A 17,575-nucleotide genomic window follows, 5' to 3' on the forward strand; every position below is an offset into this window, starting at 1 on the left:
GGCGCAGGGGAAATGGGCGGCCTCCTGGCCCTCACGCCACAGGTCTTTGAAAGAAGGCCCAGCACCAGCCATCGGTCATGCCCCCCGTCTGGGAGCCTTTTCCCAGCTCTCCTCGGAGCGTGCCAGCTCATATGCCACCACCACTTAGGCTTCCCAGAGCACTTCTCGGGGCAGGTCAGCCTTCCCTGCCCAGATGTGCCTTGTTTTTCACCAATCAGAAGCTAAAAATTCCGTTTTACAGAAGACAAACAAGCGAGCAGTTTTCCTAAGTATTCTTGGTCTTACGAAAGTGGTCATTATAGAAATTTACCAACGAAGCTCTTCTTACGCCTTTTAAGAAATGTTCCCACGCAGACACAGCTTTTTTCAGGAGTCACTATTGCATGTGTGAGGAATCTCTGCATTCAGTGTGCTACCAACTAGCACTGACGAAGCAAAGGGGGACAACTACCCGATCAGCTAAGCCCACAGGGCCCGGGAACATCTCAGAAATCTCTCTGAATTGTCAGTCAGAACGGAGGCCCAGGCCAGCACGCCAGGAGAGGCCAGCACTGTCAAAGAATATATAAAATGGTTTTATGCTCCCTCTTTATTATCTTTCTATGGCTCCTGTCCACACCAGAAACTGGGCAGAGGGGATGCTAAACCAGAAGGTGGACCCCACTCTCAAACCCACTGGCCCCCTCTCCAGTCAAGGTTGGAGAACATCTTTCTTTATCATCTGGGGTCACGTGTCACCGCATCAGAGATGGCTAATGTCTTCTCAAGCGTGACTCAGTGGGTAAATATCTGTGTGGGACAGAAGTCTGAGTTGTGTAACAGCCTCAGCCCTCCTTCAGGGCTTGGAAAAAGTCAACACGAAAAAATTATCTCTCAATTGAATGCGTTTCACCAAAGGATTCCACGGTCCCACCCTGGGGCAGAACACACACCACCAGTAAAATCGGCGAAATCCACTTGCCAGCTCACTCATGCGGCCAAAGGAAGGACTCCCAGCCAGACGAGCCCATTGTCATGGAGCCCCTACCCTGCCCCAAGAGAAACTCAAGTGCGCAGCCCAACTTCCAGGTTTACTTATAGTCGCTGTTCCCTTTGGTCTTGGCTGGCTTCTTCTGCCACTGACCCAGTGTCTGGAGCACCAGCCCTCTGAACAGGGTGGAAGGGTACCCACCTTTATAAAGGACATACAGAATGTGAAATCGTTTTGAAGGTCTCTGCAATAACGTAGAGCGGTATTTTTATGCTAAATCATTAAGCAAAAGACCACTGGGAATATTGCTAGAAAATACTGCTAGAAAATACATGAATTCCCTTTCCAAAACAGGATGCTTAATTTTGCCTTATCAGTACTTTCTAATTTTCCCACAAGAAATATGTGTCACTTGTGCAACTAAGAAATGATGCCTTATAAACAGATGATGATTTTTTTTTGAGGAAGATCAGCCCTGAGCTATCTACTGCCAATTCTCCTCTTTTTGCTGAGGAAGACTGGCCCTGAGCTAACATCCATGCCCATCTTCATCCTACTTTATACGTGGGACGCCTACCACAGCATGGCGTTTTTGCCAAGCGGTGCCATGTCCGAACCCAGGATCCGAACCAGGGAACCCTGGGCCACCAAGAAGCGGAACGTGAGAACTTAACCGCTGTGCCACCGAGCTAGCCCTGATGATGATTTTTTGATTTGTTTCTTTCAAAACACCACGTGTCTCCTAAAGACCTAATCCTGTGGCCACAAACAATCTTGAACCATTAACTGTTTCCTCTAAAAGACCATCAATCACATTTGCAGCAAAGGCGGGCTGAGAGCTGTGAGTGTGGACTGAGTTCCAAGCTGTCCAGGACAAAAGCAACACAAGACACGCATATCAGATTTTCTACAGCCCCCTTAAGAAAAGGAAAAAGAAACAGGTGAAAATATTCTAACAATAAACTTTAAGGCATTATATCCAAAATAGTATCATTTCACCACATAATTGACATAAAATCATGAATGAGATATTTCACACGCTTTTTGCATACAAGTCTTTGAAATCCAGGGCGTAGTTTACACTCACAGCACATCTCAATTCGGATGCTAATTCTCACTGGAAACACTTGATCTGAAAAAGTACATTCGCATACCCAAGTTGTTCCAAACACACTTAAAAAGTTCTCCAATAATTGAATCGAGTATGTTTTTAAATTTAATTAAAATTAAAAATTCACTTTCTCAGTCACACTAGCCACATCTTGGAGCCTGGACAGCCACATGTGTCTAGTGGCTGTCATGCTTTCCAACGCTGGTGAGGAGGGGACTCAGTGGCCATTGGTCCCTGAGGAAAGGCGAGCAAACTTGTCCCCTCTGGGCGGTGGGGCCTCCAGGGCGACGGGCCAGGCCCTCCATCTCTCCGGGACGTGAGGAGGTTATTGATGAGTAGACCCTCCTGCTTGGCACTCAGAACAGAAAGCCACTGTGGAGACCGCAGCTGACACTGGCCTGCTCGGCGGGCACTTGGTCACACCCCGGTGGGTTGTGTGGGGTGGGACCAAGCAAGTCTGGGGAGTGCAAGCCCAGTGGTGTGCTCTGAGCAGTCCCCAAATTTGCCAGCGAGCCCCCCTGGTGCAACCTGGACCTTCACAAAGGCAGAAGCAAAGGCCACGGTCACACCGCAAGGCAGGGATGAGGGTCGAGGGCAAGCAGCCTCTGTCTTGTCATCTGATCCTTGTGGCCTGAGAGGCAGGAGAGAAGAGTCAGGCTTGGGCGTGGCCCTCCCAGAGACCACCTCCATCCCCCTCCTCAGAGCATGCAGGGCTGGAGGAGTGAGGAGTATTAAACTGTGTGATCCAGGGTGGAATCTGCACCCCTTCAGGTTTGCTCTCAGATCCCAAAATAAGATGCTGGGGAAACGCCCAATTTCCTCTTCATCAATGAAACTGCACTAATTGTATCCTGGAAGGATCCCATTGGTAGGTAACCGCTTTAAACAAACCAAAAGTCACAAAAACAGACCAGAGGAGGGTGGGTGGCTTTGGATTTTCAGCGGCAAGGGTGCAGGAAAGCACTCTGTAACGTAAAAGGGGAGAGAACCCCCCTGCCACCACCCAGGCCGCAAATCCAAGACATAGGTCTTATCTGTTCCAGCGTTCCCGCCAGGGCTGTCACCACATAAACAAGGCCCTACATGCATTTGGGCATGGGGTGGGACAGGCCAGGACACTCTCCAGGAAGCGTCTGTCACCCGAGTGGGAGGTCCCAGGGGCTGCATCTGTGTTTGCACACAGCGTCAACAAACCCAGCGAGTTGCCTGCCCTCAGATTCTCAGCTTCCTGATTCAGACCCACAGGTGGCAAACTGAGGATGATATGGTTCATGGGGAGTACAGGGGGGCCAGTCTCGAGGCCTGTGGCATTGACTCTCAGAGGTCACTGGTGGAGAGAAGTTGTAAGAACAGAACCAGGAAGCTGAGTGGAAGGAAAAAGCTCCCTTCCTGTTAGAATCCTCTCATGCAAGCACAAATGTAGTCAGCGGGGAAAGATACAAGACACAGAGGGGGTGCCCCATTCCAGGCTTCCCAGGGAACTGAGCTAGTCCGCTAGTGCCAAGAAGGATGGTGGAGGAGGGTGGTGAGCAGGTTCCAGAGGCACCCAGCTATGGTGCAAAACTCACTTGATTACAGTTGAGCAAGCAGCCTCAGTGGATGGTGGGACCTCTCGGCCACCCTACAGCAAACAAGACTGGCACCCAGGCGCATGGCTTCACTGAGCCCATGAGGCCAATCCCTTGTCCCTGCTGGCGGGTACTGCTCCGTGTCTCAGAACCCAACACGGGGCCCAGGCTGCAATTCTAGGTTGGCTCTCGGAGCACACTGGGTCCTTGTCATCCCCTCCTGTCACCAAAACTTTGCACAGGCCAGCCCCCCAGCCTGGACGTTCCTCCCCTCCCAAAAGTCCCTCAAACCTCCTTCCTCCCTAAGAAGCTTCAAAGTTTCCCGGGTGTCTGCACCTTGCAGGTGTGGGTGGTGCTAAGTCTCAGGAGAAAAGCTCTGGAGGGCTCAGTCACGGCCTCCTGGAGAGGCAGGAGGACAGCGCGAGGGGAAGGAAGAGGCCTGGGGCAGCACAGCCAGGGGATGGATCCCAGGATGGACGTGGATGCCTCAACCACCTGGTCTGCCCCTCGGGCCAGACGTGACCCCATGGCTCCCAGGGCTTGTAGGTGAAACATTTTCTGCATTTGTCCAGTCACCTCCATTGAACTGTCAGGTCCCTGTGGGGGACACGCCTCCTAATTCCTTTTTAGCCAGTCTCTATCCAGGACTTACCAACAGTGCACCCACTCAACCACGGCAGCCCAATGTCCTGGGAGCCCTAAAATGAGCCCATGCTTTCTCCCAGGCTTAGCAACAAGGGGGCTCAGCTCAGGCCTCTTAAATGACCCCCTGAACTCACCTGAGAGCAAGTGTGCGTACCCCAAACTCCCAGTAAACTGTCTACTTCACAGTAAATGCGTCAGCAGCACAGTATTAAACAGAGGCCCTAAAACATCCCTACCACACCCTCCAATCACGGATGTGAGCATGACAGGGGCGTGTGGTCAGTGAACACCACTTTGACATTCTAGCTGCAAACCGAATGGTTAGGTAACGAAGATACGGCCACCCATCCTGGTCAGGGAGACAGACAAAAAGTGCTTCAATGAATAAAAGAATACCTAATTGAACGTATAGTATTAAAGATAAGCTAAAAAAAGAAGAAATCCTCAAAGGAAATATATACAAATGACAGAACATTTTTTATGACAGTGATCGGGACAAGAGCAACTTTTCCCAACATTTTCTAAAGGTTCTATAATGTGGTTATATGACCTTAAAATATTTTAACGCTTTATGCACAGCTTCCTACACAGAGAACGTATAGTCAGTGGCATCTATTTACCAGACATTGAACTGTGAACGTGTCGGGTCCACTGAAAAAAAAGGGAAATTATGCTTTCCTCTGAGACAAGTCACCATGTATCCAAGATGAAGATGAAACAGATTACCTCTTTTTTTAAAAAACACTACCCCCAAAAAATCAAACTGCACTTGGGCATCCTCCATCAGGAGATGCAAAGCCTGCATCAGCTGGGAAGAACAGCCGCCAGCCAGCCCAGCCAGCCAGCCCAGCCGGGAGAACGGGCAGCTGAGCACAGATGGGGGAGGGGCTGACTTACAGCCTCAGGCCTTGCGCAGGGGCCCAGGTGGGAGGCTCTGCGGGAAGGGATGGCACCCGGAGCACCAGCCCCTTGAAGAGGAGGCTCAGGCATCCCAGAAAAGTTTCACTCACTGCTGAAGTAATGCAGGCTTCACTGAAATGGCTTAAGATCCTGCCAGGGCCCATCTAGACGTCCGTGGCTGCTCAAACAGAAAGGTCATTTTCTCCACTGGTGGAAGAGATATGAGGTCCCAGAGAAGTTACAGGGTGGAAACAGTTGCATGCCTGGTGTGTGCATGCGTGTGTGTGTGTGTGTGTGGCAGAGGTTATCTTCAGTTTCCTTTGAAAACACTGGGGAGGTTGGATTAAGAACAATGATTTCGTGAAGAAATAGGAAGAATTCTTTTCCTCCTCCCAGATGAGACTGAATTTTATGACTCAATATTTTGCTGGAAGGAAAAAAATAAATGCTGCTAAAGGCCAAGTTTTTAGGTGCACAAATGACCCTCCAAAGCGGTCTGACTATGAGCTATTAATGCAGAGTAAATGAGAGGGAACTCCCAGAAAAGTTAAGCCGCTCACTCAGCAGAGGCATCCAGGCGGAAGACGATGCTCACAGCTGCCAAGGAGATCCGGACCGTCCAGACAACAAATGTGCCTTCCACAAGGCCAAAGAAACACAAAGCATGGTGCTGTGGACCTATCCACATTCTCAGAGTCAGCAATGAACATCAGAAACAGGAGTGATATCATCAGCTTTGAGTGTGCACCCAGTACACCCCTGGCACATCTTTAGACCCGGGGTTCAGATATTCAAAGAGACACACTGAGCACCGTGCTGGGAGCTGAGAACTCTCAGCCTGGCTGGAAAAACACGGAGGTAGACAGGCACAGCACAAATGGACAGGTGTCAGAGCAGCACAGCACAGGGAGCAGTGCCAAACTCGGCCAGGCAAGGCTGGGAAGGCTTCCCAGGGGAGGTGGCTTCTGAGCTGGGCTGTGAAGAACGGTTAGAAGTCCCACAGGGGAAGGAGAGAGCCCAGAAATGTATTAACTGCTAAATATGACCATCAAGTCAAGCCCTTGGGTACAGTGTACTACACAGCCTGCATTTCCTTTTGGGGCTGTCTCTCCCTCACACATCCCCAGCCCGGAGGATCAGTGATCAGAACGCTACTCACTCTCCTAAGTTCACAGAAAATGCCACCTCCACCATGCAGCCACCCTTGATGCCCTTAATCACATGATTTCCTTTCCCTTGAACTCCTAATGCTTCATCTGGCCATTTCTGTGACACTTTCCCATTTTGCCTTGTCCCTCAACTTCCCACTGAGAGGCAGCACAAAGCTGCTGGGTTACTTCCTATACCTCGAATCACGGCAAAATCAGCTGCCATGGGTCTTAAGATTTTGCAGCTTGTAGATGTTAACCAAAGTTAAAAACATTTGAGGGGCCGGCTCCGTGGCTGAGCGGTTAAGTTTCTGCACTCCGCTTTGGCGGCTGGGGTTTCATGGGTTCAGATCCCGGGCGTGGACATGGCACCACTCACCAGGCCATGCTGAGGCAGCGTCCCACATAGCACAACCAGAGGTACTCACAACTAGAATGTATGACTATGTACTGGGGGGCTTTGGGGAGAAGAATGAAAAAAAAAAAGATTGGCAACAGTTGTTAGCTCAGGTGCCAATCTTTAAAAAAAAAACATTTCAAAGTGAATTTGTGATGCTGGTTTGAATACACCATGCTTTCCAACTGTAAAATCCCAAATGTCATAGTTTTACGAGCAAACAAAGCAAGGTTCATTTAAAATTCCTAAACTACAGAAGTGACTCCACCAGGAAAGGTACTCCATGAATTTCGATGCTCCCAGCGTCTATTCCAGTGCCCTTAGGGACGAGGCAAGACTTCCAGACCCCAGGGCGGTAACATTTCCAGAAACCTCACAGCACTAGCTATGGTTCACGCAGGCGAGATGCCTCTGGGACTCTGAAAGGCTGAGACCCTCGCAGGGCATGGCACAGAGAGGCCTACAAAGTCAGGAGGAGTTCTCCAGGGAGCCTCTGCACACGCCACGGGGTTATGCTCATGCCATCAACAAGCACTCCTCCACGTGACACCTGGAAACCTCTCAAGTGGGTCTGGCCGGGCAGGGTTCCCAAATGCCCTTCAACAACATCTTGGCCCAAACAAAAGCTGCCTGACAAGCTGGCCTTGGCAAACACACACCCAACCACAAGGAGGGTCCCACCCTGGGAGGGTCCCACCTCTTTCCTCCCTACAACACTCATGTGAGGTGGTCAGGATACTAATCACTAGCATTTCCAATCTGAGGGCACTGTGGCACAACGCTTAAGACGGGGTTTAATAGCGGGATCCAGCGGAGGGCCAGGGCTGGACGCTCCGGGGTGGTGAGCCGTCCCCTGTACTACGCTGACTTCCCGATGGCCCAAACCCGGGCACCTTCTACAGCTGATGCTGGCCTCATACCTTCCGTAGTGACTCCTGGTACTTACAGCCTGCCGCCAGCCCCTCCCCCAACCATGCGCCACAGCCCACTTTTTGGGATATTACGGCCAGGAGCGTGACTTTCTAATTGAGCTGCTCAGCGGATATGTAAGCCTGATGATTTATCCCCGGCCGCCTGTTCAAAGCCCGGCCCACGGGCCACGTGCTTGTAATTCCATCTGGACAAGGGGCTCCGGTTGCTGCCGCGTTCCCGCCTCCACGGGGGCAGGGGGCCTGCGGAATGAAGTGCTTTCATGTTAAGAGGCTGTCACGTAAAGCTGCTGATAGACTCAATCCATCTGTTCCACCTCGTTTCAATTAATCCTGGGGTCCCCAGGGCCTGAAACCAGCTCGGATCTGCACCGGCTCCCCTAATTAGGCCGCATCGTGCCTCAAGACCCAGCAATGTAAGGCCACCAACTCAGGCTGTCCTCGGTTACCACATCATCAGAATGCCCCTCCCCCGAACACTCGTAACTGCCCGTCTGCACGGCTGTGTGCACAGAAGCAAACCAAGCCCTTCTTTGTTCACAGAAGGGAAAACAAATATCTCCTCTGAGCCGACCGAGGAGGAGGAGACCTGTGGGAAGGGACACCTGGAACTCAAACACCACCATGTGAGGGCAAAGCTACTTGCTGTGTGGCCTCAGGCAACTCACAGTCCCTCTCTGAGCCACACCCTCATCTGTAACAGGACTAGGACCATCTCTAAGGGATGTCTGGCTCCTTCAGAAGGTGGGGAAGGGGGCCTGGAAAAGGAGACACGGTGCTGGCACAGAGGAGCACAGCACGTCTTCACGGAGGTACTGACTCAGGGCTGCCAACTCTGAAAACAGGCAAGTGCCCACATGTCCCAGAAGAACCCAGGGGAAACCCAACAGGGATGGGACTGGAGGACACTTCAAGCGTCCCCACAAACGCCTGTCACCTTCTTTTAGGGCTCGTACGATGCCTGGGGTTGCTCTGTGGGTGGAGTCGTCTTATCTGATGCTAGGAAGTGCCTGTTCAGAGCCCCTGGACCAAGCAAGGCGGTGGGGCAGCCCCAGAAGCACGCACAGGGCACTGTCTCATCTCTGAGAAGAACTCCTGCCCATAAACGGTACTTCAGAAACCATTTTACATGCTGCAGACAAGCCAGGCCCCCAGCAGCCAAGTGAAGGTGGGCTCTGGGCCAAGAACTGTGGTGATGTCATGAGCAACCACAGGCGCAGGAGGAGGGGGCGGGGGCCCAAGATGGACTAATGGATGGACACATATCGTGCACAGGGATCCCAGCCAACAGCAGGGAGTGGTGAGACTCAGCATTTTAAAACTGGAAGAGCCTTACAGATTACCTACAGAGTGGGGAAACTGAGGCCCAGAGAGGAAAATCACACGGTGCGGCATTGCATTCGGGTCTAGAAACCCAGCCTCCTGGGACTCCGCCCTAGGGCTCGCTGCATTAACCAAGCAGCTCACCTCCACTCACCAATGTCTCCTGAGGGCCTCCCATGCACCAGGACCGAGCTCCAGTGGGGACTCTGGGGGAGGAGGAGGAAGGATTCTGAGGATTCGGGATGAGGAGGGAGGGGTGGCCCTGCCCTCACACCTTCATGCCCGGAGAGGCTCAGGGCTGCCCTGTCCTCTCCTCCCGGTTAAAACTATAGCATCCATGTTGGGGTGGATGCCAGGAATCCTATGTGATGGTGGTGAGGGATCTTACAACTGTCAGCAGCTGTAGAGCCCCTTTCTTCGAGCTTCTTCGAGTTTTTGTTGATGGGCAAGCAAGGAGGGCATGAAGCTCAGGGGCAGAGGCGTGGCCTTCACGTCCCAGCAAGTAGCTGGGCTGGGGGAACAGCGTCTATGCAGCCACTGTGTCCCACTCTGTTTCACCCCACCACTCACCCCCCAGGTGGGGCTGGGGTGGGCACCACACCCTGGCAGCCCTCACCCGCTACCTGACGGCAGGGCACTGGTTCCCTCACTCCCAGGGTACAAGTCGGAGCAGGAGCGACAGAGCGTGCCTGGGAGCCTCCAGGTGCAGGTGGCAGCCTGCCGGGACCTGCGAGGGCAGGGGAAGGCAGGCAGGAAAGCCACCACCCCACAGCGCGAGTGTCGCAGGACGCAGGGCATCAACGTTCCCGAGTCAGCCAGGCCTCCACATCCATTTCCCCAGGGCAGGAGGATGGCAGGCAGGGAGAACAGAGGGCAGCCATTCACTCTCTTATTTACATGTACACCGTATTTCCTGGGCTCCTATGGGGTGTCAGGCGCTGTGCTGGTTCGGGGGAGGGGGCACACACACAAGACCTCTGCCCTCAGATACAGGGAACGCAGACAGACAGGCAGGCTCAACCAAGGGAGCAGTGAGGGCGCCCAGGTGTGTGCATGGGGCAGGCCCCTGTCCTTGGGGAACCCACAGCCTTGCAGAGGACAGACCCACTGGCAAGTCCAGCACCCTAACAGAGGTGATGTGAGGCATCTGAGCTGGGGGACAACAGGAGCACACCAGAGCGGCTAAGCCAGAAAGGCTTCCAAGAGGAGGTGGCGCAGAGCTGAAACGAAGAGGAGCAGGTGCTATCCAGGTATGTGTGTATCGACCTGGGTCGTGCCGCGGCAGGAAGAGGTGGCAACAAAGGCAAGGGAAGCAGCAGAAGGCGTTCCCCCACCTCGTGTCTCCAACACAGGTGCAGGAGTCACCCCCACTGCAGGCCCACGAGCAGCGAGAACCAGAATCTCTGCTCAGGGAGTCGGGGCCGTGCCCAGTCTGGGCTTATCTCCACGGGGACAGCCGTAGCCTCAGAGTCCCCTAGCCAGGTCCACCACCAGCCTGTCGCTGCTGGGCCTCAGCTTAAACTCCTGCCAGGTAGCTGGGCGGGCAGGCATCACACCTAACCCACGGGAGCCCGAGGAGAGCACCTGGCACGTAATCAGGCCCCAGCGGGCGCTGCTCCAGCTGCGCTCAGGGAGAACACACAGCCGGCCTCCCACTGCAAGCGTCCCACTTAGAACAGCTGCACGGTGCACGAGCGCAGGAGGCCGACAGTGCCCGAGTGAAGCCATCCAGGACGGCACCACAGCTACTTGGGGGTGGGGGTTCACCCTGGAGATCCCAGGAATGGAGAGATGCTCCCCACTCCCCGGCTCACCCCACACCACCCCTTCCCTTCTCTATCGCTCGGAGCTGAGGACCAGACAGGAAGGACTGAACAGGACCACCGGAAAGCCCTCTCCGTGCTCTTCCTTTCTTCTTTCCCTTCTGGTCTCAAGAGAGAAGCACACACACCCACCTGTACCTTGAGGGTGGCAGGGGTTTCAACTCCCAAGGGCTGGCGGGGTGCTACACCGAGAATTCCAAGGGCAGGTGGGGGTCTGAGGGAAAGCGTGCACGGTCGATTAGTGACGCCTGCCCTGGGCAGAGCCACGGAATTTGCCCCTTATCTGAAGGCAGAGGGACCTGCAAACTCTCCACAGAGGATAAGTGAGCGAGGTGAGACTGTCACTGCCTCCCTCGCCCCCACTCGCCCCTCTGAAAAAGCTGCAGATGAAACAGACGGAACGGGCGAAGAAATCTTGCAAAGCAGTTGCTTCTCATCATTACGGAAGTTTGCCACAAATGATCAGACTTCATCTAGAGAGCAAGAAACTCTGGAAGGTTCTTTTATTCTATCACCAAGAATTTATTCTATAGCAGGAAACTGGGGGAGGGCAACTCAGGACACAGCTGAAAAACCAGGGAGGAGGAAGGTTAAGAAACAACGAGTTTGTAATGACTAACATCTCAGCAGGAAGTGAAAATCTCAACAGATGGTATCAACGCCAAGGCAGCTGTCCACGTTGGGGGTGGGCAGGGGTTGGTGGTGGCCGACCCCCCAAACACCTGATGCAATCCTCCCCACCCTGCAACGCTCACCTCCATCCCCTTCCCGGACCCAAACCCCTTAGTTGGAAATGATCACTTCTGCGTCTTCGCCGCTGGAGCCCCAGCCCAGTACTCCACATTCGAGGTGACTGGGAACCTCAGGGTTCCGGGGGGAGGCGCTGTGGCGTGCTCACCTCTGAACGCCCCCCAGGCGTCTGCACATGCTGCCCACAGCAGATGCTCACCAACTGCTGGCCAAACTGAACTGGCTGACCACAGGGAGGAAGGGTCTGGTGACAACAGACGCCTCAGGACCTGGGACAGGCCACTGAACACACCCTCCCCCATCCAGAGTGCATCGTTCTTTTGAATGATGATATATCAGAGCGTCTAATAAGCCAGGGGCTGGGCTAGACACCTAGCGTGTATCATCTCATTTAATCCTGACTGGCAGGCGGTACCCCCCAGTCCACTAGCCATCTGCCAACACAAGATCCATTTGATCAACAAAGGTTTTTGACTGCTGGGGATACTGTAGTAAACGAGGGGGACAAAAAGGTAAAAATATGTCATATGAATGTGCCAGGAAGTCCTAAGTGCTAAGAAAAACAAAGCAGGGTCGGATGATCAAAAGTGATGGGCAATGAAGCTATTACAGACAGCGGGTCAAAGAGGGCCCCCCATGAAATCACAGTTGAACACACATGAGTGGAGAGAGGATGTGAGCCAAGTGGACAGGTGGATAAGAGAAGTCCAGGCAAAGGGAATAGCAAGTGGGAAGGTCTTGCAGCTGGAACATGCTGTGCAGTCCTACTAAGCACGACACTGGTGGTGGCCCAGCCTCACCTTTGAGGCCATTTCTAGCAGTGCCTGCAGTGGGCTCCTATGGTCAGATGGCCCATTCTGAAGCCTCGGGAGGCACAAGGAGCTCTCATGGGAGTAACTCATTATGATACCAGGGGTTCTAAAGAGGGCTCAAGCCTGGGCACCAGGTGACTGGTAGTGGCTATCTGGAGCACTGTCTTGAGATGGATTCTGAGGCCAAGTCTGGGCTCAGAGGCAGAGAGTGCCACGATCGATAAGTGATGTCTGCCTGAGCCAGGCATTAAGACATGGTGGCACTCCCTTGTGTAACAGAATGTGCTAAGCGCTGTCACACGCTTGTGGTATAAAATGTTGAGGGGTTGTGGGGAAGGGACCTGTAATCCTCTGCTCCTAGTTATAAAGCCACAGACGGAGTTTCCTCTGCTAAATGGGCTTCACTTTTCAAGTCTCCGTACCAGGCTGCGGGCTGCCAAGGGTGGGGAACCGGACCATCTCCCTCCCCACTGCTCCCAGGGGCCTGCGGCGGGAGGGGCTCCCTCCACAGTCGTCAAAGGAGCTAATGAAGGGCCAGGGCTGGTGCGTGGTTCACTGTGTGAACAGCCTGAATGTGGATCCTAAAGGACAGGGACAGGGACAGAAACAACGCCCTTCAATTAGACCAGCTGGGCCCCCACTGTGTGAGGCTCTGAGCTGAGGAGCAAAGAAAAAAAACCCCATTTTTCTTTTGAAAAAGAAAAAGGAAGCTTTTCTTCAGATGTGGGTAAGTTGCGTGGGGGGGGGGGGGGGGGCGGTGAGAGGATCACCAGAGTCCAAGAACACGAAGGAAGAGGTGGGAAAGTGAAGGCATCCAGACTTACCCCAGGTCACAGGACAGGCCAGAGGGAGCGTATGCTCCAAGCAAAATGGAGGGACCGGCACCAGCTGTTCCTGAGCCCAAATGGAGCAGGGTGACAGTCTGTGCCCACTCTGCCACCATGGCAAGTGGACTCTTCCAGCCCGAGCCAAAACGAGAGAAGACTCAAAAATGCACGTTAACTGTGCACCTACTATGCGTAAGGCTCTGTCAGGCAGGGGGTGGTGTGGTGTGGAGAAGCTCTCACCTGGTCCAACCCTTTCCAGTCTGTACACATCCTCTGAAGGGCAGTGGGGCAGGTGCTTGAACTGTGCCTCCTTTACAAAGGAACAAACCAAGATGCACAAGAGGATGTGCCTCAGGCCACACGGCTACTCATGACCAAGCTGGGGCTGGAATCTAGATGTTCCCACGCTCGGACATCAGAGTGTGGTCGGCGAGAAGAGGCATGAACACTGCAGCCTGCAGCCCAAGGGCCAAGGAGTTAGGAGGAGGAGAGGTCCCTGGAGGCTGCAGGGCCAGGAAAGGCTTCACTGGTCACTCAGGCTGGTGCCCAAGGAGAGGCTGTCAATCAACACATCAAGCTTCTTGCTCTGAACAACTCGTCCTGTGCTCTCAGAGGCTCAAGACACAGCAGTGCTTCTCTTAGGGCATCTGCACACCTGCCCTGTGGGAGGGTTCCCTGTTGCATCTGCCTCCCCAAACTCAGCCACGGCCCTCCATGCTTTTACACTCAAGCTGCCTCACTCTTATATTCATTTGTTCACTCACTCACTCAACAGGTCTTTACCAAGCCCAAGTCTATTCCAGGCGGCCAGGAGTCGGAGATGTGATGGAGAGTGAAGGCCGACAGGATCCTTGCCCTCCTAGAACTCAGACTCACAGTGGAGACGAGCATTTATCAACCACCCTCACTGGCAAGATCAGAGTCAGGAACAGGGCGCACATGGGGGTGGGGTGCCCTAAACAAACATTTCCTAAATGAACACAAAGAAAAGAAGGAATGCTGGATACCCAGCAGCTGGTCATCGTAAATCCCACTTCCCATGCAGGAGCAGAGAGGAAAGATGCAGGGAAGTGGGAGGTGCTGTACTGTCTCACCTGGGGCCATGGGCCTGAGGCGAGAGAGAAGCAGGCGGATCAGGTACGGCCCTAGGCCTACGAGGTAGGAAAGGCCTTTTCTGCCAACAGCCACACTGCCACGCCCTTGGCCACTGACACCCAGGGAAAAGAGGCCAGATGCCAGGCATGGTAAGGCTCTGCGCAGCCCGGCAGCCACTCTGGCTGCAGCCGCCCCACCACACAAGCTGCCCCCACTTACGCTAGCATCACCATTTACCCCTCTGCAGAATGGCTCTCACCTTGTGTCCACCAAGACACTAGTCTTTATTAGAGGGGAAAAAAACAAAGAGAAACAGAAGCCATGAGAAAGCGCCGCCACCTGAAAAAGCAAGCTCATCTCATCTCAGACTGTCTGCCTCTATCTTTCTCTAGGGAACAGAGGGGTCACAGTGACCACCGAGGGCCGCAGCACCAGGCCAGGATCAGGCACCTTCAACACGCGCAGGTGTGTCACGGGGCCCCTAAGTCCCTTCCTGGGGAGCGGTGCCCTGCTTGGGACAGGCCACCAGGGGAGTTGACACCTCTGCAGTGGAGCTCCCGAGCTCGAGGGACTGCTGCGAAAATTACAGTTGACGCAATTGAGCACCTGGGGCGCACAGCACTGCATGGCTGACAACCAATGTGGCTCAAGGCTGAAGTCAGCAGACACGGTCCCTAACTCCCTGAACTAGTAGGGCTCAGAGGTCAGGGAGTGACCTCAGAGGTCACCTGCGAGTGAGTGGAGCGTGGGACCCAACGCCAGCAACTTGGAGTCCAGATGCCAACTGAAGATCCTGCTGCCCTTTTTAATCCACAGGCCTCATGATGCAATCATGATGCACCCCAAATGGCTGAGAACCATGTGGATGCGGGGTGGTTATGTGATACATCCCTGAGAATTACAGTAATCTGTGAGCAACAAAAACCTGAAAAGAGTGACTTCCACAAGATTCAAGCTATCAGAAGACAGGCAGACCACGAGAGCCCCAACCCCAGGGCGTCAGGGACCGTGGCATCAGGCTGCATTCCGGGCAGTGGGGAGAGAGACGGGGAAGAAAGGCACATGGCCACCTCCCTTCAGGAAGGCTTCCCAGAAGGAGCACTCGACACGGCCACTTCATCTCCCTTGGCCGCAGGGCCATGCCTAGCTGGAGGGGAGGCTGGGAGTGCTTTTATTAAGGAAGGAGGGGAGAGTGGACGGGAGCTGGCGAGTAATTGGCCACAGAAGAAGAGATAAAACACGACCTCTGGCCTCGGGGAAATCAGCATCTCGTTAGAAAGATACACACGTGTGGAAATGATTAGTGGGCGAGGCCATATTTAACAAGGCACTGATTGTGGGACACAGATAGGCAACAAGTAGTTAGGGAAGAGCAAAGCCACAAGCTGGTGCGGTCACTACAGTCACTACAGCCAGCAGGCGCAGCAGAGGAGGGAGTCCTGAGCTGGATGGACAGGTGGCGGAGAGAGAGGCGGGAGGCGGGTGGGCCGCTATGGGAAAGGAGACTCCACCCCACCCGCAGTGAACACTGGGCCCTCACGGCCTTTGCTAAAACTAACTTGGCAGTGTGTGTGTATGCGGGGGGAGTGCTGGACCTGACATGCACAGAACTGGGTTAATTATTAATCATAATCCTTGGCTCATGATACTCCTCTGTGGTCACACATGGCTCACTTTCATTTAGTTACTTTCCACAATGGAATAACCACCTGCAAACCCACCACCCCAAACAAAAGCTAGGACCTTGACGAAAACCAACATGACCAGATGGTGCCCCGTCCCACCTCTGCCTCCTCCCACCCAAGACACCACCAACCTGAATCACAGGTGCACGTGCCCTCACTCCTTTTTTTACAGTTTTAATGCATCTGTAAATATTCCTAAAAAGAACAGTTATTTTAGTTGCTTTTAACTCGATAAGAAAAGGAATAGTGCTCTATGTAATCTCTGGGAGTACACACTCTTTTTCCCTAATATTTATGATATTGCTAAAATTCATCTACATCAATGCCCGTTGCCACAGTTAATTTGTTTGGACAGCTGTATAATATTCCATTGTGCGGTCACGTCTCGGTGCATTCATCCATTCCACTACTGATGGGCATCTGTGCTGTTGCCAGGTTTTTGCTGTCGTGAAAAGAAATGCTGTGACCATTCTCGTACAAGTGCCCGGAGTCCATACGCAGGAGCATCTCTGGGGTATACACCTAGGCGTGAAACCAGCAGGGCTGTAGGGTGGGTGTGTGGATGTTGAACTCTAGGCGTTAATGCCACACAGTTCTCTAAAGAGACTGCACCATGTTGCAGTCCCCCCGGCAGGGGATGAGAAACAGAACAGCGAACACTTGCTTGCAATACAGCAGAGTTCACCAAGAGCTTTGATCCTTCCAGCTCCCTGTGGCGGCCGGCGCCCCGTTCACTGGGAGCAAACATTACAACCCAGCAGCACCAACTAACGTGGAAGAGCTGAGTCTTGACCCTTAGCCAATGTGACTCTAAAACCCAGTGCTCCTCCCACCAAGGCCTCCCACCCAGCAGGCTCACTCTTGCCGGAGGCAGAGGGCCAAAAGGGCAGGGATGCAGGCAGAGGATTACATCAAGAAGGACAACGCAACAGGGTCAAGTTCAGGGTCAAGGGCTGAAACACATACACCCCCAGGCCAGTCGGTACAGGATCCAGCCTGTGTCTCCAGGGCTAGGGAATGGGCCCACGGGATGAGCTGTTTTGAGGTCTGACTGGTCTTGCATGGCCAGCATCTTCTGTCATTTACGGCTCCTGACTCACAAGCCTCCTTGCAGCAAGCCCATGTGAGCAGGATGGTGACCACGCCACACAAGAATGGACTCCGGCGTGAGTTCGCCTCCTTCCACTCCATTCCAGCACGCACTCTCCTTGTTGGCTCCAGGGCCAGGTGACAGCAATGGCCTGCCACAGCCAGGTCTGGTACCTACACTGGTGCTTGGGCCTCCCACTGGAGCGCCTTATTCGTTCCCTATTTCCAGAGGGCCTGCTTGAAACCAACACAAAAAAACCTGAACTTTCTCTGCCCTAAGAAGTTTAATTAGCGGAGAAAGGGTCTACCCTGAGAAGAGGATGAGAAAATTTAAGGAAAGGCAAAGGGGTTTGGGGTTGAAAACAGCAGGTGTTATGGGATAGCAAAACAGGGCGAGATGGCTGGAGACTGGACAAGGGCACTGTGAGAAAGCACCTCCATGCTATGGGATGGGACCCTAACTGGACTCTCCTCCTCCCGGGGCCTTATCTATGGGCCTCTAG

At 53.6% G+C, this 17,575-nt stretch overlaps 1 protein-coding gene across 1 annotated transcript in view; it reads right to left on the minus strand.

Annotated features, from left to right (window-relative positions):
- The window catches only part of CCDC88C (coiled-coil domain containing 88C), a 131,576-nt gene that overhangs the window by 80,596 nt on the left and 33,405 nt on the right, over positions 1 to 17,575 (minus strand). The gene's annotated exons all lie outside the window — the stretch shown is intronic.

The sequence above is a fragment of the Equus asinus genome, chromosome 7, assembly GCF_041296235.1.
Source record: "Equus asinus isolate D_3611 breed Donkey chromosome 7, EquAss-T2T_v2, whole genome shotgun sequence".
NCBI classification, from domain to species: domain Eukaryota; kingdom Metazoa; phylum Chordata; class Mammalia; order Perissodactyla; family Equidae; genus Equus; species Equus asinus.